We start from the raw sequence: 23,202 nt of genomic DNA on the forward strand, positions 1-23,202 counted from the left end.
CTGTCACTAGCCAGGACCAGGAACAGCCTACCACCTCCGCCGGCGCTAGTGGACAGGAGGCCCCACCACAACGACAGGCCACCAGAACCCCACCTCCTGCTGAAGAACAACCACTCCGCAAGCGGAACCTGAGATCTCACAGGAAGACAGAGTAGGATGCCAAGACCGCCGCCAGCATAAGATCCCCCCTGATGTCATCCCACTGTCCCACATTGTCACCCTGTCCAACCTTGAACTGCCCCTGCTCCACCTTCCACAGGCATATGGACAATGCACCTGTGCGACTGAGAACTGGACTCTGCCATGGACATTCCTCCACCCCCACCCATCACCGTTTTAATATCATGTACCAATATCTAGCACTATAAATAAATCACTCATTGCACTGAATTCATTCAGGAGTCAGCCTGTATTTTTTACAAATGTATTACACATTACTGTTCAATAATGTTCAGTCAGTTTGTGATGACAACATACCGATGTCAATAAGCTTTAGTCCATGGGCTAACCTAGCAGAAGTCACGCAGTGGGTCATACAGCACTGAAAAGGGAAGGGAACATCAAAAATCAGTTAAAATGAACTGTGTGGAAATACACAAAGTAGAGATGCAGGAGGCTTTAAGTAAATGTCAAATGGCGTGGGTGATTCTTACCTGTGTGCTACTGAAAATACTGATGGATAACTGTGTCCCTGTTGTCTGTGTCGTCCCCGTCGTCTTCCTCCTCTTCACTCTCCACAGGCTCCACAGCTGCTACAACACCACCATCTGGACCATCCTCCTGCAGGAAAGGCACCTGCCGTCGCAATGCTAGATTGTGAAGCATGCAGCAGGCCACGATGATATGGCACACCTTCTTTGGTGAGTACATCAGGGATCCCCCTGTCATATGCAGACACCTAATCCTGGCCTTCAGGAGGCCGAAGGTTCTTTCTATGATCCTCCTAGTTCGACCATGGGCCTCATTGTACCGTTCCTCTGCCCTGGTCCGGGGATTCCTCACTGGGGTCAATAGCCAAGGCAGGTTGGGGTAACCAGAGTCACCAATTAGCCACACACGTTGTCTCTGTAGCAGTTCCATCACATAGGGGATGCTGCTATTACGCATAACATACGCGTCATGCACTGTCCCAGAGAACTTGGCATTTACATGGGAGATGTACTGGTCAGCCAAACAGACCACCTGGACATTCATCGAATGGTAATTTTTTATCTGTTTCTGTACACCTGCTCATCGTCTTTTGGGGGTACTAAAGCCACATGGGTCCCATCAATGGTGCCAATGATGTTGGGGATATGTCCAAGGGCATAGAAATCACCCTTCACAGTGGGCAAATCAGCCTCCTCAGGGAAAACAATGTAGCTCCGCATGTGTTTCATCAGGGCAGACAACACTCTGGACAAAATCTTTGAAAACATAGGCTGAGACATGCCAGATGACATGGCCACTGTTGTCTAGAATGAGCCACTTGCCAAAAAATGGAGGACTGACAGAACCTGCACTAGAGGGGGAATTCCTGTGGGTTGGCGGATGGGGGACATCAGGGCTGGCTCCAGCTGGGCACACAGTTCATGTATAGTGGCACGGTCAAGTCGGTAACGTAGTATGATATGGCGTTCTTCCATTGTCGACAGGTCCACCAGCGGTCGGTACACGCGAGGATTCATCCTTCTCCTCGCAAGTCCCAGCGGACGGTGCCTAGGAAGGACAACATGGAGTATGGAGTCAAGCAAATCACAGGTACGTTCACCACAGCTTGCATAGCACACGGTTATCTATGTATTGAAAGGCGTGTATGTGTGGCAATGCAAGGCCTAGGCCTGTGTGACGCAGTTGAAATTAAGCCATGTGGGCCCATGAAATGGCGGCTGCCTGACCTGTGAAGTGGGACAATGGGATGTGAGGTCAATGCGCTGGCGTGGCACACCGTGGCGGTAAGCGGTCGAAGACCGCTGTATGAAGACGCATTGGTTAACATTGAAGCCTATGGGTTTCAGGAGCCAATGAGGATGTGCACCGGCGGTCGCGGTACGCACCGCCGCGGTACGCACCGCCGCGGTACGCACCGCCGCGGGCGTGACCGCCATTTTCTATCTGCTTAATCACTCGAGACCTGATCATCCACAGGAGAGGACCTATACTGCAAGTGCTGCTGTGACCTCGGTCTGGAAGAGACAATGGCTGCTGCGACTGGGGAAAGGGCCCCTGCCTTCACGTCTGAAGAGTTGGAGAAACTTGTGGATGGGGTCCTCCCCCAGTATGCGTTACTCTACGGTCCTCCAGACCAACAGGTAAGTACACTGGGTGCACATTGAATGGGCTATGCCTGTGTTGAGTGGGGTGGATGTAAGATGGTGGGGTGGGGAGCGAATGAGGAGTGCAACGCACGACAGATGTGAGCATGTGCCACATGGCAAAGTTGGGGAGGGGGGGGCAATCACATCTAACATGCAGATAAATGATGATATTTCTTTTCCCACCCTGTACATGTCAAATAGGTCAGCGCCCATCAGAAAGTCGACATTTGGCGTGCCATTGCCAAGGAAGTCCGGGCCCTGGGGGTCCACATCAGACGGGGCACCCACTGCCGCAAGAGGTGGGAGGACATCCGCCGCGGGACCAGGAAGACCGCCGAGTCACTGCTGGGGATGGCCTCCCAACCTAGGAGGGGTGCCAGTCGTACCCTGACCCCCCTGATGTCCCGGATCCGGCGGTGGCCTACCCTGATTTGGATGGGCGCTTGAGGACATCAAAGCAGACACAAGGGGGTGAGTATCAGCACATTCTGCTATCTATATGCGCAGTGGAGGCGTCTGGGTGGGGGAGGAGGCTTGTGGGTGACATTAGGCCAGGGCGCTTTCTGTAGTGTAGTCCTCTCCTTTAGGCATGGCCCTGTGCCCCCGCCCCCCACCTCTGTAGGGTGCCAAGTACAGCTATCCATGGTCCTGCATCATCCATGTGTGCATTTGTTGTGCATAGACCTGTAGGCCTGGTCACAAGTACTGAGTAGTATACCCCGATTGCGCAGCGTAGTGCATGAGGCTCCTGTGTCTGTCCTCTCCGCCAACGGTGTTGACATTGCATGCACTCAACCTGTTTCTTTTTTTCTCCCCCCACCCTTTTTCTTACTCTTCTTGTGCATGTGTGCATTAGCATCATCAGGCGGAGGAGAATTGGCATCGGAGCACGAGGGAGCTGCAACTCACAAGGCCCCGGTGGGCCGTGGTACAGACACCGAGGGCACCAGTGATACGGAGGGCGATGGGAGCACCACAACGGGGACCGGTGATGACACCAGCGACACCGACACGTCCTCGGATGGGAGCTCCCTAGCGGTGGCGGCAACATCCGGGCCCCCCACCTCTACAGGTACAGCCGCCACCCAGCGCACAAGCCCCGCCCTCCCAGAAGCCCCTCAGCCTACGCTCCGTGCCCGCTCGCCCAAGAAGGTGGGCGTCTCCTTCGCCTCAGGCACCTCAGCCCCTGCCCCTGTTACCCCTGCTGCCCTCAGTGCGGAGGTCATTGACCTCCTTCAGACCATCATTGTTGGGCAGACTACCCTTTTGAATGCCATCCAGGGGGTAGAAAGGGAGGTGCATCGGAGCAATGCCTACCTGGAGGGCATTCATTCGGGTCAGGCTGCCCATCAACGATCGTTCAATGCTCTGGCCTCAGCACTGACGGCAGCCATTGTCCCTGTTTCCAGCCTCCCTCTTCTGACTGCCTCCACCCTGTCTCTGTCTCCTGTTCCTCAGCCTATCCCATCCACACCATCAGACCAGCCTGCACACACCTCAACACCCAAGGGCAGCTCATCCAGACACAAGCACCACAGATCACACAAGCAGTCACCCAAGCAACACCCAGATGCAGACATGGCAACAGTCACGACCACCTCTGTGTCCCCCTCCTCCTCGTCTCCCTCCTCCCTCCCTGTGACGTCTACACTCACACCTGCATGCACACCACCATCAGCCAGTGCTTCCATCCGCAACACACCCTCCACACCAGTCCGCACACGTGCAGTCACCACCCCCACTGCCATTTACACGTCCCCTGTGTCCTCTCCCACTGTGTCTGTCACCCCCTCTTCCAAGACACACAAACGCAGGCAGCCACCCACCCAACAGCCATCCACCTCACGACAGCCTACGTCACAATCACCTGCACCCAAAGACAGCACACCTGACTCTCCTACAACCACATCCTCTTCCTCCACTCCCATCACCACTACTCCCACCTTTACCTTGGTCCTAAAAAACTTTACCTCTCCAATCTTAACCTCTTTCCCTCCCCTACCCACCCCCTCCATCTGCTAAAAGTCCCAAGAGCACCTCAGCCACCACCAGCCCAGCTACAAGTGTGACTGTAGTGCATGGGTTCTGGAGTCCACCCTTTGGCAGCAGTGACACATCTGTCAGCAGCAAGGGGACAGCCAGCCCCCCCCCCCCCTGGCAAGAGGACCCGGAAACTCAAGGGCCGCCGTGAGAAGACTGACACGGCTGCCCCCATGGACCAAAGTTTGCCCACTTCACCTGCCACAACATCCAGGGGAGGCAAGGCCCAGAGAGCCTCATCTAAGGAGCGAAAGGGCAGCAGGGCGGAGAAGTCAGCCAGCAGGAGCGCGGAGCAGGAGGGCCCCACAAGCCCAATCCCGGGTGTAAGGGAGGACACCCAAGGGCCCAGGACTCCGTCACCGAAGGGTCCAGCAACTGGACGGTCGGAGGGCGAGTGAGCAGGGAGTCCAGGCCAGGTCTGGCTCCCTTGAATTACTGGACAAGCACCGCTGAACAGGGCCCCGCCGTGCAGAAGAGCACCGCTGAACAGGGCCCCGCCGTGGAGAAGAGCACCGCTGAACAGGGCCCCGCCGTGCGTCTCAAGCACCGCTGAACAGGGCCCGCCGTGCAGAAGAGCACCGCTGAACAGGGCCCCGCCGTGGAGAAGAGCACCGCTGAACAGGGCCCCGCCGTGGTCTCAAGCACCGCTGAACAGGGCCCCGCCGTGGTCTCAAGCACCGCTGAACAGGGTCCCGCCGTGGAGAAGAGCACCGCTGAACAGGGCTCCGCCGTGCGTCTCAAGCACCGCTGAACAGGGCCCCGCCGTGGAGAAGAGCACCGCTGAACAGGGCCCCGCCGTGGAGAAGAGCACCGCTGAACAGGGCCCCGCCGTGGAGAAGAGCACCACTGAACAGGGCCCCGTCGTGGAGAAGAGCACCGCTGAACAGGGCCCCGCCGTGCGTCTCAAGCACCGCTGAACAGGGCCCCGCCGTGGAGAAGAGCACCGCTGAACAGGGCCCCGCCGTGCGTCTCAAGCACCGCTGAACAGGGCCCCGCCGTGCGTCTCAAGCACCGCTGAACAGGGCCCGCCGTGCAGAAGAGCACCGCTGAACAGGGCCCCGCCGTGCGTCTCAAGCCCCGCTCCGCTGGGCCCCGCCGTCTCAAGCACCGCTCTGCTGGGCCCTTCCTGTCAAGCACCGCTCCGCTGGGCCCCGCCGTCTCAAGCACCGCTCCGCTGGGCCCTTCCTGTCAAGCACCGCTCCGCTGGGCCCTTCCTGTCAAGCACCGCTCCGCTGGGCCCCGCCATCTCAAGCACCGCTCCGCTGGGCCCCGCCGTCTCAAGCACCGCTCCGCTGGGCCCCGCCGCCTCAAGCACCGCTGGCACAATGACAGTGCCGGTTCTGTGTCGAGCTACTGGTCACGGTTCACTCTGCCCACCATGCCTCCTCCATGACCAGTGATCTCTGTAATCCACCTGATGGACTGTGGCTTTGCACTCCCCAGGATGTGACAGTGGGCAAACCAGCCACTGTAGAGACATTGAGAGACTGTGGCTTTGCACTCCCCAGGATGTAACAGTGGGCAAACCAGCCACTGTAGAGACATTGAGAGACTGTGGCTTTGCACTCCCCAGGATGTGACAGTGGGCAAACCAGCCACTGTAGAGACATTGAGAGACTGTGGCTTTGCGCTCCCCAGGATGTAACAGTGGGCAAACCAGCCACTGTAGAGACATTGAAAGACTGTGGCTTTGCACTCCCCAGGATGGCACAGTGGGCATGGTGGCCCCTTCGTGGATCTGGCGTCGTGGACTCATGTGGCTGTGGTGCCCCCCCTTCCCTTCCCCCTGAGGTGCCTGTAGTTTTATCATCAGATGCCCCAGCAGTGTCCTCTCCAACGGACTCAGGTCTCCTGTGTGGGCTTTGCCCTTGTGTTGATACACTTTGGCCCACGGACACTTGGCATTTCCTTACATGTGCAGGACTAATTGCCTCGGTTTATCGATTGCACAAAATATTTATTTTCTTTTGTATTATTTTTAATGCTATTTGACCATGACTTACCAGAGGCTATTTTTTACATAAATTTTGTTTCTCTATTTAATTATGTCTTTGAATTTTTCCGGGGGGTTTGGGTGGTGTCACTGTGACTTGTTGCTCTGCATTGGTGTGTACATAGTTTGTGGGGGGGTGAGGGTCGCATATGTGTGTGCGCGTAAGCTTTCCTCCTCCCCCCTCCCCTGTGTCGTAGGTGCAGTACTCACCGTTGTCGTCTGCGCCGGCGTTCGTACTCGTGGTAGATGAGCAGGTAGACGAGAGCAGGTAGGATGTTCAATTCGGGTTCCATGCTGTCCTCCTTCCTCGTGGAGTGCGTAGAGGTGAGCGTTTTCCCGTTCGTAGTCTGTTTCCGCCGTGTTTTTATCGGCGGTGCTTCCGCCCCGGAAAAGGTGGCGGATTGGTGAGTTGTGATAGTGTGGGCGGTACATTGTCTGCCGCCTGGCTGTTGGCGGTGACCGCCGCGCTGTTTGTCTGTCCCGCCGTGGCGGTCAGAGTGTTAAAGTGGCGGGCTGTGTTGGCGGTTCCCGCCAGGGTCAGAATTCCATTTTTTGGACCGCCGGCCTGTTGGCGGGTTGGCCGCCGCTTTATCACCGACCGCCAGGGTTAGAATCACCCCCTATATCTCTTTTGACAATCAGACATGCTATTCTCACAAAGGATCTCTTCATTCTTCCCAGATCTGTGTCACCCGCCACCCCCAGTAGGAACAGGAGCAGTTCGGGAGTTAAATCGGTTTGCAGGGCCCCAGAGATCTGTGTTGCAACTGCTTTCCACTAGTCCTCTATGATCAGGCATAACCATATCATGTGATAGAAGTCCGCTTCCGGCTGGGAGCACCTTGGGCAGGCAGCCGTGGAGCAGAGGCCTGCCTCGTACAGTCTCTTGGGTGTCATGTATACAGCGTGTAAGAAGTAGGATTGCACCAAACGGAGCCTGGAGGATATGGTTAGGGTACCGGGTGCTGCTAAGACCTCGTTCCAGTCTCCCTCCTCAATTCCTCCCACCCAGCCCTCCCACTTGTTGCGAAGTCTGTTCAGTGGACTAAGGATGTTGGAAATCAGTGAACGATATATTTGTGAGATTCCTCCCTTTGTGTAAGTTGCAAAGTGGTACCTTTGCCTCCATCGGTGAATGGTCTGGTATGGGTGTGTCGGTTCGCATGTGTGTCGTTAGAGCATGGCGGATCTGGAGGTACCTGTAGAACTGCGATTTGTTCATGGAGAAGGCGCTTTGAAGGTCTTCAAAGGACCTCATGTATGAACCCTCCCAGACATCCCCAAGTGTGGAGATTCCAATTTCATCCCATTTCTGGAATCCCTGCAGTTTCCTGACCTCGGGCAGGAGATTACCGTGCCACAGCGGGGTCTGTCCGGTGACTCGTTTCCACCAACCTGTAATCCTCTGGGCGTCTCTCCATCCCAGGAGCGTCACCTTAGTTACCTCAGGGGTGGAGTTGGGAATTGGGCATCCATAGAGGGCGTCAAATACTCCCGAGTATTTCAGCGTGCCAAGCTAAAGTCTGTACGCAGGATCCGACCAGCCACCTCTGACCCAGTTGTTCACCACGATAAGTTGCGTCGCAAGGTGGTAGTAGTATAAGTTTGACATTGCAAGACCTCCCTCGCACATGCCTCGTTGGCATGTAGCGAGTGCCAGTCGCGGGCGGGCACTTTTCCATAGAAATTGGCAGATCATTGAATCCAGTGTTTTTAAACCATTTCTTGGGGATTCGGAATGGGAAATTCTGCAGCAAATAAAGAAATCTAGGGAGAACCATCATTTTGAAGAGAGCGACTCTCCCAAGTAAGTTAACGGGCAGGGTTCGCCAACGCTGGAGGTCGGTTTTAGCTTTAGTTACGAGTGGTGCAACATTGAGTTCCCACGCTAACTCTGGTACAAGGGAGACTGAGATCCCCAGATATTTAAAACTGTTTCGATGAATGGGGATGGTCTGCTGCCAATCAAAGCAGTCCCTCGTAGAGTGCAACGGGATCAGTAGGGATTTATGGTGGTTCAGCGTGAGGCCAGAGGCTTCTGAGAATAGATCAAGTATCTGTAGAATACGTGAACCGCTTGTGGCTGGATTCGCAATGTATAAGAGAACATCCTCTGCGTAGAGTGCCACGCGGTCTTCTGGGCCAGAGGGCCAAGACCATCCCTCAATCAGAGGGTCCTCTCTGAGCAGTTTGGCAAGCAGTTCTATCACTAGCGCGAAGAGGAGTGGGGATAGGGGACAACCCTGGCGTATGCCTCGCCCTTCATGAAAAGGGTCCGACACAGTTCCGTTCACTTGTACTCTGGCCGTCGGCTGTGAGTACAGAAGTTTCACAAGTCTCCTAAATCTGGGTCCAATCCCGTTGCCCTCCAGGACCTGATGTAGGTATGACCAATCCACCGTGTCAAACGCCTTCTCGAAATCAAAAAGGAGAAGAGCTTTCGATGAGTCGGCTAAGGCATCACGGTGTGCCAGGGCCAGGTGCAGGAATCTAATGCAGTGCCTGGTGCTCCTGGTTGGCATGAAGCCACACTGGTCCGGGTGGATCAATGATGAGAGGGCTGGTCTTAGCCTTGCTGCAAGGATCAAAGAGTATCTTAACTTTGATATTTAAAAGGGAGATGGGACGATAGTCCGCGCAATTCCGCGATGGTGGTTGGGTTTTAGGGATCACTGCAAATGTGGCTTGGTCAAAACCTAGGGGAAAATGGCCTCTGCTCTCGGCCTCCTCATACATGTTAAGGAGGTGTTGCCCTACTATGTCGCTGCAGCTTTTATATAATTCTGTTGGGAAGCCGTCCGGGCCGGGGGTCTTACCCGAGGCTAATGCGGTTATTGCGGTTGTCACCTCCTTCAGGGTTAGCGGATCGTCGAGCGTGTCTCTAACTGTGAGTGACACCTTGGAAAGGGTAATTTCGTCGAGGAGGGGGAGTCCCTCTCCGCTTGGGCCCGTGGGTGTTCTTTGTACAGATGTGTATAATAAGCCACAAAGCTTTGTGCAATGTCCCTAGGGGTTTTGGAGAGCCCTCCGGACCCATCTGAGACCTCGGGTATAATTCTGTTGGCCAGTGGTCGTGTGGCCAGCCAGTGCAGGAGTTTCCCATTTTTGTCCCCCCATCCATATATTCGGGCGGTGGAGGCCCTCCACATAAGCTTGGCTGATTCTAGAGTGAGGGCTCTGACCTCTTCGCGCATCTTCAGGAGCTGGCGAAGGCCCTGGGCAGAGGGAGAGGCCAGGTGCTTGCGTTCGTGGTGCATTGTCTGCAATTCTAGTTCGGCTATTTGGGAGATACGGGCACGTTCTCTCACCCGGATGAGATGTTTGGCGTGGCCTCTAATTGTTGCCTTACATGCCGCCCAGATCGTGCCCGGCGACTGCACTGAGCCTACATTGTCCTCGAAGTATTGCATCAGTCAGGTTCTCACTGCCTCTTTGTATTCCTCCTCCTGTAGGTACCAGGCGTTCAGCCTCCAATTGGGTCTATTGGTCAGGTCGGTATTACCCAGGCGCGCCTGTATAGGTGCATGGTCAGACACTCCGTGTGGAAGGATCTCTACTCCTGTAACATTAACTATGTCTAGCGCTGGGGCGAATAGGAGATCTATTCTGGCATGCGACCCATGTGCCACTGATGTGTGTGTGTATTGCCTGGAATTGGGGTGCCAGGTTTTCCATATTTCACACAAGCCGAGGCTATCCGCCCAATCCCTGAGTGTCGACATTCTGAATGAGAGGCTAGCCGTTTTATTTCCTGATACATCCAGCTTAGGGTGTAGTACTGCATTGAAGTCCCCTCCTATTAACGTGGTACCCTGGGGAAGGTCTGCTATAATCTGTTTGAGGGAGGCCAGGAAGGTCACCAGTCCCGCTAGGGGGGCGTATACACTCACTAGGTTTATGGGTCTCCCATGTACCAGCCCAGCCACCACTATGTATCTACCCAGTGGGTCTGCGTGCGTGGCTGTTATTGTAATTGGCAGCGAGCGGTGAAGCAGTATAGCCACACCTCTGGAGCCTCTGGTGAAGCCCGCGTGATGGACTCTGTCGTATCCCCCTCTGGCCAGCATGGGGCATCTGGTCCCGAGGAGATGAGTCTCTTGTAGCATAATCGCAGCGGGCGCATGCCTGCGCAGGGTACTATATATCGCTGATCTTTTAATTTTGTCCAGGAGGCCGTTTACATTCCAGGACAAAATTTTAATCATCGGGTGCAGCGCGTGAACTGGGCAAATTGTGTGCAAGCTAGTCCCGCACCCCAGGGGCTCTCATCCAGGTATTTCACGACGTGGGACAGGAGAGAAGAGGAAAAGAAGAAGGAAAAAGGGAAAAAGAAACCCTCGTGGATCAGGAAACCTAAACATACATTAACTTGTAACTATGGTGTGAACATAACTCCCCCCAACATCCCCCACCCCATACTTCCACCCAATAAGCATCTGTCGCCCTAATACCCATTCTAACCAGTTTTGATTACTAAATTTGGCATTAGTGTGGAGTGATGGACCCCTCCTGAAACAAGGATCTCTTGCAATGTTTGTTTAGAAGGTTAGCCATAGTGTACCATTCAGGCTTCAGAACTTTGTCTCACAGCAAGCATTCAGTACATAAGTGTGTCCCTATCGAGTGCTCTTCCAGCAGGGCTCCGCAATCCGGCACCGGCCAATCAGCTTCATCAGCCCAGCGCCTGGGACAGGCTCAGGTCCCCCTCGTTAGTTCCTTGGTTTGCGTCTCTCCCTTCCGGCGTGATCCCCGTTGCTGCCCCTGTGCTCGATTCTGGTTCGACCTCTCGATCCCCATTCATCTGGGCCACAAGCTCTGCTCCGCCTCGACCTCCGGTTCTGGCACGTCTTCGGCTTCTCTTCCTCTCCCTTCGTGGGAGCAAGCGGTCCTCGGCCGAGTCCTCTGTCCGTTCTTTAGGTTCTCTGTTGGTTCTCGTAGCCTCCTCTGTCAGCCAGGCCCATGCCTCCTCCGGTGAGTCGAAGAAGTGAGCTTTCCCATTTAGAATGACCTTTATGCGAGCGGGGAACAACAACATGTAGGAGAACTACATGTCTCTTTGCTTCTGCTTGACCCGTTCGTAAGACTGGCGTCTGTTCTGTACCTCGCGAGTGTAGTCCGGGAACACCAGGATTTTGTGATTGTCCCATAAGAGATCGGCCACATGTCTGGCTTCTGCAAGAACTCTGTCTCTGTCTCTGAAGTCAATAAAGCGAGCTAACATCAGTCGGCGCGGGCCCCCTGGGGTGGCCGGGGGGCCAGCGACCTGTGCGCCCTTTCAATCGAGAACCACGGCAACAGCGACTGGTCTGGCATCCAGGATTTGATCCAGCTCTCCAAGAACTCGGCTGTTTTGTTCTCTTCCACTCCCTCTGGGAATTCCACAAAGCACAGGTTGTTCCTCCTGGAGCGATTTTCAGCGTCTTTGGCCCTTCGATGGAGTTCACCAGTTCGGGTTTGTAATTGGGCCACTTTAGTTTTAAGCTCAGCAAGGTCATCCTGCGTCTGTGAGACCTTAGTTTCAACCTCTGTTATGTGGCCCACTGCATTCCTGAGGTGTTGCCTAATGAGGCCCACATCCACACGGACCTCTCCTATCTTGGACTCCACCGCCAGCTGTGAAGACTGAATGGCCATGAGGATTGCGTTTACTCCGTCTGGTGTGGAGGCTCCTGATAGCACCGTTGTTTCTCCATCGGGGGGGCGCTGGGACGGTATATTGTTCTATTTTCTTCTGTGAGGCCGGGGGCTGTATGGTGGCCCTGTCTTTTCCCATTCTGTCTCTGGTTCCCTTCCGATTTGAGGGATAAGTCTCTCAAGGGTACCGGGGATTCCGCGGCAGAGGGAGGACGGGCGGAGAGACGGTCCCCACTTCGGCCCGCTCCCAGCACGTGTGGCCCCTGCGCACAGTCCGCAGCCCACTTCGCCTCGGTGACGGCTAGATCGCAGCGCCAGGGCCCCCGCGGGACGCCCTTGTGACAGATGTAATAGGGTTCCCGCTAATCTCAGCGGGGCCCGGTCCCAACACAGTTCCTTCAAGTATTCACCCCCTACGGTTTAGGGAGTTCATTCACTGGGCCCCCGGCCTCTCCTTCAAATGACCCACGTGGGTAGGCCTCCCTTTTCCAGGCATCTCCCTCGCTGGGCTCTCCTCAATGTCTCTAGGGGACCGGCCACTCGCCACCCGGGTCCGGCCCCCAGCTCAGGGGTCGCCCGCAGGGGCCCAGGCCCGAGCAGCAGCTCACGGTACGCGCGGTCCCCGTGGCAGACCCACTCAACAACCTCCAGTTGTGGGCCTCAGGGGCAGGGGAGCCCGGGATCCTCCCCCGTCCGCAGCCCCGGGTACAGGCGCGGGCCCGCTGGGCCCCGCAGAGTCTTCTCCGGTGCCCCGGCGGCGGCCAGGGCCAGCACCAGTGGTCCGGTCCAGTCGTGGGGTCTAACCTCGGGTCCAGCGGTCCTCCGCTCCCCCAGGCCCAGTCGCCGATGCAACCTGCCAGCAGCCGACAGCGTTCGGCACAGCTCCTCCGATCTCTCGTCTAGGTGTGGCACGGCGTCCTTCAGCCGGCGCCCCTCAACGCGGGCCCGGACCACAGCACCCCACTCCCCACGGGGGCCGACTCCGTCAGCCCCAGGCCCCAGTCACGGCCGAGCTCCCCACCCCGCGGGGGCGCACCGAGCAGCGCCGACTCCACTCCTCTCCCGCCTCTGGGTCCGAACTCCTCCGGGGCACCTACCGGTGTCGGATTTCTTCTGGCCCTCCTGCCTCGGGTCCCGCAGCACCCGTAGACCCACAAGGGGTCTCTTAGGTTGACGCTGCGGGTGCGAAACGGCTTGGCCTTCCGGGCGGATGACGGAGGGGTCCAGAGCACTCTTAGAGTGCGACCGCCATCTTGACGCCCGTCGAATTATGTCAAATTAAATGCACTTATTTATGATACGCTATGGAAAGGGTGCCATTGCTCATAAGTGCAGTTTTATAAACTCAGGTGTCAGAGGCTTTTGATCATGTAATCTTTTGATGGGTGCCTTAAAGCAGGCGCTTGACTGTGCAAGTGTTATACATTAACAACTAGTGTCAAAAATAGAAATGTGGAAAAAGGCTAGATTTATAGTAACTTTTGAGAATTACGTGCATTTTTCTCACATATTTAGGGTAGCTTAAAAAAGAAATGACTGAAAAACACAAGATTTTAAAACCAAAGGGAGGTACCTCTAGTTGATACATTAAAACGTGGCAGTTTTTCAATGAGTAAAACATGGTTCTGCTTGTAAAGTGGCAGCTTTCGTAAGAACCCTCTGCACTGTGAGAAATTGCTTGCAGATTCTGTCTTCTTTCTGTCTTTGACTTCCTGCAGCATCTTTGTGAGAAAGTAGCCTCTTTCTAGGCTTGTTACCCCCACTTTTGGCCTGTTTGTGAGTGTATGTCAGAGTATTTTCACTGTCTCACTGGGATCCTGCTAGCCAGGGCCCAGTGCTCATAGTGAAAACCCTATGTTTTCAGTATGTTTGTTATGTGTCACTGGGACCCTGCTAGTCAGGACCCCAGTGCTCATAAGGTTGTGGCCTATATGTATGTGTTCCCTGTGTGGTGCCTAACTGTCTCACTGAGGCTCTGCTAATCAGAACCTCAGTGGTTATGCTCTCTCATTTCTTTCCAAATTGTCACTAACAGGCTAGTGACCAATTTTACCAATTTACATTGGCTTACTGGAACACCCTTATAATTCCCTAGTATATGGTACTGAGGTACCCAGGGTATTGGGGTTCCAGGAGATCCCTATGGGCTGCAGCATTTCTTTTGCCACCCATAGGGAGCTCTGACAATTCTTACACAGGCCTGCCACTGCAGCCTGAGTGAAATAACGTCCACGTTATTTCACAGCCATTTTACACTGCACTTAAGTAACTTATAAGTCACCTATATGTCTAACCTTTACCTGGTAAAGGTTAGGTGCAAAGTTACTTAGTGTGAGGGCACCCTGGCACTAGCCAAGGTTCCCCCACATTGTTCAGGGCCAAGTCCCCGGACTTTGTGAGTGCGGGGACACCATTACACGCGTGCACTACATATAGGTCACTACCTATATGTGGCTTCACAATGGTAACTCCGAATATGGCCATGTAACATGTCTATGATCATGGAATTGCCCCCTCTATACCATCCTGGCATAGTTGGCACAATCCCATGATCCCAGTGGTCTGTAGCACAGACCCTGGTACTGCCAAACTGCCTTTCCTGGGGTTTCACTGCAGCTGCTTCTGCTGCCAACCCCTCAGACAGGCATCTGCCCTCCTGGGGTCCAGCCAGGCCTGGCCCAGGATGGCAGAACAAAAGACTTCCTCTGAGAGAGGGTGTTACACCCTCTCCCTTTGGAAAATGGTGTGAAGGCAGGGGAGGAGTAGCCTCCCCCAGCCTCTGGAAATGCTTTCTTGGGCACAGATGTGCCCAATTCTGCATAAGCCAGTCTACACCGGTTCAGGGGACCCCTTAGCCCTGCTCTGCCGCGAAACTGGACAAAGGAAAGGGGAGTGACCACTCCCCTGACCTGCACCTCCCCTGGGAGGTGTCCAGAGCTCCTCCAGTGTGCTCCAGACCTCTGCCATCTTGGAAACAGAGGTGCTGCTGGCACACTGGACTGCTCTGAGTGGCCAGTGCCACCAGGTGACGTCAGAGACTCCTTGTGATAGGCTCCTTCAGGTGTTGCTAACCTATCCTCTCTCCTAGGTAGCCAAACCCTCTTTTCTGGCTATTTAGGGTCTCTGTCTCTGGGGAAACTTTAGATAACGAATGCAAGAGCTCATCCGAGTTCCTCTGCATCTCTCTCTTCACCTTCTGCCAAGGAATCGACTGCTGACCGCGCTGGAAGCCTGCAACATAGTAGCAAAGACGACTACTGCAACTCTGTAACGCTGATCCTGCCGCCTTCTCGACTGTTTTCCTGGTGGTGCATGCTGTGGGGGTAGTCTGCCTCCTCTCTGCACTAGAAGCTCCGAAGAAATCTCCCGTGGGTCGACGGAATCTTCCCCCTGCAACCGCAGGCACCAAAAAGCTGCATTACCGGTCCCTTGGGTCTCCTCTCAGCACGACGAGCGAGGTCCCTCGAATCCAGCAACTCTGTCCAAGTGACCCGCACAGTCCAGTGACTCTTCAGTCCAAGTTTGGTGGCGGTAAGTCCTTGCCTCACCTCGCTAGACTGCATTGCTGGGAACCGCGACTTTTGCAGCTACTCCGGCCTCCGTGCACTTCCGGCGGAAATCCTTTGTGCACAATCCAGCCTGGGTCCACGGCACTCTAACCTGCATTGCACGACCTCCTAAGTTGTTCTCCAGCGACGTGGGACTTCTTTGTGCGACTTCGGGTGAGCACCATTTCACGCATCCTTGTAGTGCCTGTTTCTGGCACTTCTCCGGGTGCTACCTGCTGCTAAGAGGGCTATTTGTCTTGCTCGACGTCTCCTCTACCTCCTGGTCAAATTTGCTATCTCCTGGTCCTTCTTGGGCTACAGCAGCATCCAAAAACGCTAACTGCATGATTTGCAGCTAGCAAGGCTTGTTGGCGTTCTTTCGGCGGGAAAACACTTCTGCACAACTCTACAAGGCGAGATAGATCCGTCCTCTAAAGGGGAAGTCTCTAGCCCTTTGCGTTCCTGCAGAAACCGCAGCTTCTTCTGTCCAGTAGAAGCTTCTTTGCACCCGCAGCTGGCATTTCCTGGGCATCTGCCCATCTCCGACTTGCTTGTGACTTTTGGACTTGGTCTCCTTGTTCCACAGGTACCCCAGATTGGAAATCCAGCATTGTTGCATTGTTGGTTTGTGTCTTTCCTGCATTATTCCTCTAACACGACTTCTTTGTCCTTAGGGGAACCTTAGTGCACTTTGCACTCACTTTTCAGGGTCTTGGGGAGGGTTATTTTTCTAACTCTCACTATTTTCTAATAGTCCCAGCGACCCTCTACAAGGTCACATAGGTTTGGGGTCCATTCGTGGTTCGCATTCCACTTTTGGAGTATATGGTTTGTGTTGCCCCTATCCCTATGTTTCCCCATTGCATCCTATTGTAACTATACATTGTTTGCACTGTTTTCTAAGACTATACTGCATATTTTTGCTATTGTGTATATATATCTTGTGTATATTTCCTATCCTCTCACTGAGGGTACACTCTAAGATACTTTGGCATATTGTCATAAAAATAAAGTACCTTTATTTTTAGTATAACTGTGTATTGTGTTTTCTTATGATATTGTGCATATGACACTAGGTGGTACTGTAGTAGCTTCACCCGTCTCCTAGTTCAGCCTAAGCTGCTTTGCTAAGCTACCATTATCTATCAGCCTAAGCTGCTAGACACCCTATACACTAATAAGGGATAACTGGGCCTGGTGCAAGGTGCAAGTACCCCTTGGTACTCACTACAAGCCAGTCCAGCCTCCTACATTGGTTGTGCAGTGGTGGGATAAGTGCTTTGAGACTACTTACCACTCTTGTCATTGTACTTTTCATAAGAGAAAAATATACAAAACAAGTTCAGTGTATATACACATAGCCAAAAAGTTTTGCATTTCCTCTTTTCACTCTTTTCTAAGTGCTGAAAAGTACTTCTAACTTTCTAAAAAGTTCTAAAAAGTTTAAAAAGTTTTTTTTCTCTGTCTTTCTAAAAGCTCTGACAAACTTTTTATCTTTTACTATCACTTTAACTCTCTCTAAAAAATGTCTGGCACAGGCCAAAATGTTGATCTGTCCAAACTTGCATATGATCACCTTAGCTGGAAAGGAGCAAGGAGTCTCTGCATAGAGAGAGGTTTGAGTGTAGGGAAGAATCCTTCCTTGGAATTGTTACTTAACATGCTTAGAGAACAGGATAAGGCTAGAAGTGCCCCATCTGTTGAAAAAGTAGCTAATGGTTCCCAATCTGATCCAGGGACTCCCCCAGGAAAAGATTCAGGAAAGAAACTTCCTAGCCTGCCCATTACTAGACAGTCTAGCATAGTTGGTAATGATGAAGAGCCACACCATACAAATAGTGTTGTCTCACATCATAGCAAAAGCATTTATTCTCACCACAGTGGTGCTGATGTTTCTGTTAACCAAGCTGTTAGGGTGCCCTCTGTAAGGGACATGTCTCCTTCTGTCCATTCTCACCATACTTCTGTTTCAAGGCATGTCCCTCCCACCCACCCTGATGACAGATTGTTAGAAAGGGAGCTCAATAGATTGAGAGTGGAACAAACCAGACTGAAGCTCAAGAAGCAACAGCTGGATTTGGATAGACAGACTTTAGAAGTAGAGAAGGAGAGACAGAAATTGGGTTTAGAAACCCATGGTGGCAGCAGCAGTATTCCCCATAGTCATCCTGCAAAAGAGCATGATTCCAGGAATCTGCATAAGATAATTCCCCCTTATAAGGAGGGGGATGACATTAACAAGTGGTTTGCTGCACTTGAGAGGGCCTGTGTTGTACAGGATGTCCCTCAAAGGCAGTGGGCTGCTATCCTATGGCTATCATTTAGTGGAAAAGGTAGGGATAGGCTCCTTACTGTGGAAGAAAGTGATGCCAATAATTTTACAGTTCTTAAGAATGCACTCCTGGATGGTTTTGGCTTAACCACTAAACAATACAGGATAAAGTTCAGAGAGACCAAAAAGGAGTCTTCACAAGACTGGGTTGATTTCATTGACCATTCAGTGAAGGCCTTGGAGGGGTGGTTACATGGCAGTAAAGTTACTGATTATGACAGCCTGTATAACTTGATCCTGAGAGAGCATATTCTTAATAATTGTGTGTCTGATTTGTTGCACCAGTACCTAGTGGACTCTGATCTGACCTCTCCCCAAGAATTGGGAAAGAAGGCAGACAAATGGGTCAGAACAAGGGTGAACAGAAAAGTTCATACAGGGGGTGACAAAGAGAACAATAAGAAGAAAGATGGTGAAAAATCTCAAGATAAGCATGGGGACAAGGGTAAAACCAAAGATCCCACTTCAAATCTTAAACACTCTTCAGGGGGTGGGGATAAAACAAATTCTTCCTCTTCTTCTCAACCTACACAATTCAAAAAGCCTTGGTGCTTTGTGTGTAAAAATAGAGGCCATAGGCCAGGGGATAAGTCCTGTCCAGGTAAACCCCCTGAGCCTACCACCACTAATACATCAAGCTCTAGTGCCCCTAGCAGTAGTGGTACTAGTGGTGGGACTGCTGGCAACAGTCAAGTTAAGGGTGTAGTTGGGTTCACTTATGGGTCCATAGTAGAAACTGGGGTAGTCAGTCCCAAGACAGTTTCTGTCACACCTAGTGGCATTGGCCTTGCCACACTGGCTTCTTGTCCCCTTACAATGGATAAGTACAGGCAGACAGTTTCAATAAATGGTGCTGAGGCCTTGGCCTACAGGGACACAGGTGCCAGTATCACTTTGGTGACTGAAAACCTAGTGCACCCTGATCAACACATCATTGGACAACAGTATAAGATTATTGATGTCCATAACTCCACTAAGATTCTTCCCTTAGCTATAATTCAGTTTAGTTGGGGTGGAGTTACTGGCCCTAAGCAGGTGGTGGTATCACCTAGCTTACCTGTAGACTGTCTCTTAGGTAATGACCTAGAGGCCTCAGGTTGGGCTGATGTAGAGTTTTATGCCCATGCAGCCATGCTGGGCATCCCTGAGGAATTGTTCCCTCTCATTTCTACTGAAATGAAAAAGCAAAGGAGAGAAGGCCTGAAAACTCAGGATCCCTCTCCATCAACAGGTAAAAAGGGTATCACAGTATCCCCTAACCACGCTGCCATTCAGGATACCATTCCTGTGGTGGGAGAAACCTCTCCTGGGGTGGCACCTGTTCCAAGGGAAGCATCAGCTGGCAAAGCTGTACTCCCTGAGATAGAAGTACCTCTCTGTGGGATAACTAACATTGGTGAGAAAAAGAGCACCATTTTAGTTAACATGGAGCATCCCTCCAACCCTCCCAGAGAAACTTTAGTGCAGAAACTCTGCACTGCCTCACAACACTTAGGACAGCATCCCTGCCCTAGTGTGGAGCTCATAGGACAGCATCCCTGCCCTGCTCCAACTCAAGAGAAACAGCATCCCTGTTCTCTCTTCCAGCCATATGGACAAAGTTTTTGCCCAGCTATGGCTTTATTGAGACAGCATCCCTGTCTGGCATTTCCATCATTACAAATAGGTTCAGTGGACAATTCCCACTGCTCTAAACTAAAACTTACTGATAGACACTCTGAAAATATATCTTCACATTGTTGCTTAGCTAAAAAACTTCAAACAGGGTGGTTTACATCCCCACAGGGAAGTAACCATATAGTGGATGATAAAGGGAGTAACCAGTCTATTGCAGAGCTACTCTCTACTTATCACCACTTAGACAATAAAGTCTCAACTGGCCAAGGTTAGCCTTATTGTCCTTCGTTTGGGGGGGGGGTTGTGTGAGAAAGTAGCCTCTTTCTAGCCTTGTTACCCCCACTTTTGGCCTGTTTGTGAGTGTATGTCAGAGTGTTTTCACTGTCTCACTGGGATCCTGCTAGCCAGGGCACAGTGCTCATAGTGAAAACCCTATGTTTTCAGTATGTTTGTTATGTGTCTCTGGGACCCTGCTAGTCAGGACCCCAGTGCTCATAAGGTTGTGGCCTATATGTATGTGTTCCCTGTGTGGTGCCTAACTGTCTCACTGAGGCTCTGCTAATCAGAACCTCAGTGGTTATGCTCTCTCATTTCTTTCCAAATTGTCACTAACAGGCTAGTGACCAATTTTACCAATTTACATTGGCTTACTGGAACACCCTTATAATTCCCTAGTATATGGTACTGAGGTACCCAGGGTATTGGGGTTCCAGGAGATCCCTATGGGCTGCAGCATTTCTTTTGCCACCCATAGGGAGCTCTGACAATTCTTACACAGGCCTGCCACTGCAGCCTGAGTGAAATAACGTCCACGTTATTTCACAGCCATTTTACACTGCACTTAAGTAACTTATAAGTCACCTATATGTCTAACCTTTACCTGGTAAAGGTTAGGTGCAAAGTTACTTAGTGTGAGGGCACCCTGGCACTAGCCAAGGTGCCCCCACATTGTTCAGGGCCAAGTCCCCGGACTTTGTGAGTGCGGGGACACCATTACACGCGTGCACTACATATAGGTCACTACCTATATGTGGCTTCACAATGGTAACTCCGAATATGGCCATGTAACATGTCTATGATCATGGAATTGCCCCCTCTATGCCATCCTGGCATAGTTGGCACAATCCCATGATCCCAGTGGTCTGTAGCACAGACCCTGGTACTGCCAAACTGCCTTTCCTGGGGTTTCACTGCAGCTGCTGCTGCTGCCAACCCCTCAGACAGGCATCTGCCCTCCTGGGGTCCAGCCAGGCCTGGCCCAGGATGGCAGAACAAAGGACTTCCTCTGAGAGAGGGTGTTACACCCTCTCCCTTTGGAAAATGGTGTGAAGGCAGGGGAGGAGTAGCCTCCCCCAGCCTCTGGAAATGCTTTCTTGGGCACAGATGTGCCCAATTCTGCATAAGCCAGTCTACACCGGTTCAGGGGACCCCTTAGCCCTGCTCTGGCGCGAAACTGGACAAAGGAAAGGGGAGTGACCACTCCCCTGACCTGCACCTCCCCTGGGAGGTGTCCAGAGCTCCTCCAGTGTGCTCCAGACCTCTGCCATCTTGGAAACAGAGGTGCTGCTGGCACACTGGACTGCTCTGAGTGGCCAGTGCCACCAGGTGACGTCAGAGACTCCTTGTGATAGGCTCCTTCAGGTGTTGCTAGCCTATCCTCTCTCCTAGGTAGCCAAACCCTCTTTTCTGGCTATTTAGGGTCTCTGTCTCTGGGGAAACTTTAGATAACGAATGCAAGAGCTCATCCGAGTTCCTCTGCATCTCTCTCTTCACCTTCTGCCAAGGAATCGACTGCTGACCGCGCTGGAAGCCTGCAAACCTGCAACATAGTAGCAAAGACGACTACTGCAACTCTGTAACGCTGATCCTGCCGCCTTCTCGACTGTTTTCCTGGTGGTGCATGCTGTGGGGGTAGTCTGCCTCCTCTCTGCACTAGAAGCTCCGAAGAAATCTCCCGTGGGTCGACGGAATCTTCCCCCTGCAACCGCAGGCACCAAAAAGCTGCATTACCGGTCCCTTGGGTCTCCTCTCAGCACGACGAGCGAGGTCCCTCGAATCCAGCAACTCTGTCCAAGTGACCCCCACAGTCCAGTGACTCTTCAGTCCAAGTTTGGTGGAGGTAAGTCCTTGCCTCACCTCGCTAGACTGCATTGCTGGGAACTGCGACTTTTGCAGCTACTCCGGCCTCCGTGCACTTCTGGCGGAAATCCTTTGTGCACAGTCCAGCATGGGTCCACGGCACTCTAACCTGCATTGCACGACCTCCTAAGTTGTTCTCCGGCGACGTGGGACTTCTTTGTGCGACTTCGGGTGAGCACCATTTCACGCATCCTCATAGTGCCTGTTTCTGGCACTTCTCCGGGTGCTACCTGCTGCTAAGAGGGCTCCTTGTCTTGCTCGACGTCCCTTCTACCTCCTGGTCCAATTTGCGATCTCCTGGTCCCTCCTGGGCCACAGCAGCATCCAAAAACGCTAACCGCACGATTTGCAGCTAGCAAGGCTTGTTGACGTTCTTTCGGCAGGAAAACACTTCTGCACGACTCTACAAGGCGAGTGAGATCCGTCCTCCAAATGGGAAGTCTCTAGCCCTTTGCGTTCCTGCAGAAACCGCAGCTTCTTCTGTCCAGTAGAAGCTTCTTTGCACCCGCAGCTGGCATTTCCTGGGCATCTGCCCATCTCCGACTTGCTTGTGACTTTTGGACTTGGTCCCCTTGTTCCACAGGTACCCCAGATTGGAAATCCAGCGTTGTTGCATTGTTGGTTTGTGTCTTTCCTGCATTATTCCTCTAACACAACTTCTTTGTCCTTAGGGGAACTTTAGTGCACTTTGCACTCACTTTTCAGGGTCTTGGGGAGGGTTATTTTTCTAACTCTCACTATTTTCTAATAGTCCCAGCGACCCTCTACAAGGTCACATAGGTTTGGGGTCCATTCGTGGTTCGCATTCCACTTTTGGAGTATATGGTTTGTGTTGCCCCTATCCCTATGTTTCCCCATTGCATCCTATTGTAACTATACATTGTTTGCACTGTTTTCTAAGACTATACTGCATATTTTTGCTATTGTGTATATATATCTTGTGTATATTTCCTATCCTCTCACTGAGGGTACACTCTAAGATACTTTGGCATATTGTCATAAAAATAAAGTACCTTTATTTTGAGTATAACTGTGTATTGTGTTTTCTTATGATATTGTGCATATGACACTAGGTGGTACTGTAGTAGCTTCACCCGTCTCCTAGTTCAGCCTAAGCTGCTCTGCTAAGCTACCATTATATATCAGCCTAAGCTGCTAGACACCCTATACACTAATAAGGGATAACTGGGCCTGGTGCAAGGTGTAAGTACCCCTTGGTACTCACTACAAGCCAGTCCAGCCTCCTACAATCTTTTAGATATGTCACTAACTCTAACACCAGCTCTATAGAAAACAGACAGCATGGAATACAGCTAGTTAGTGCCTAACATCTTGTATAACTGCCTCATCCCCTCCTCTGCCTCATTGCTTTCCTGAGATCAGACCAGGATGAACAATGTGAAAGATCCTGGCCGAGCCTTGACCCTGGGACACTTACCATAGATTTTTAGCGAGTCTCATCCTCCAAGAGTCCTTAAAAATTGGAGCCTATGGCATGGGCTTCTGCGGAAGGGGAGGCAGGAGGAGCGCTTACTTTGCCCCCTCTCCCCCAGATTTAGGTACAGCCTGGTGTGCAGGCTCATAGTGCAGTGCAAAACTACG

Source organism: Pleurodeles waltl, chromosome 3_1 (genome assembly GCF_031143425.1).
Source record: "Pleurodeles waltl isolate 20211129_DDA chromosome 3_1, aPleWal1.hap1.20221129, whole genome shotgun sequence".
In the NCBI taxonomy this organism is placed as follows: domain Eukaryota; kingdom Metazoa; phylum Chordata; class Amphibia; order Caudata; family Salamandridae; genus Pleurodeles; species Pleurodeles waltl.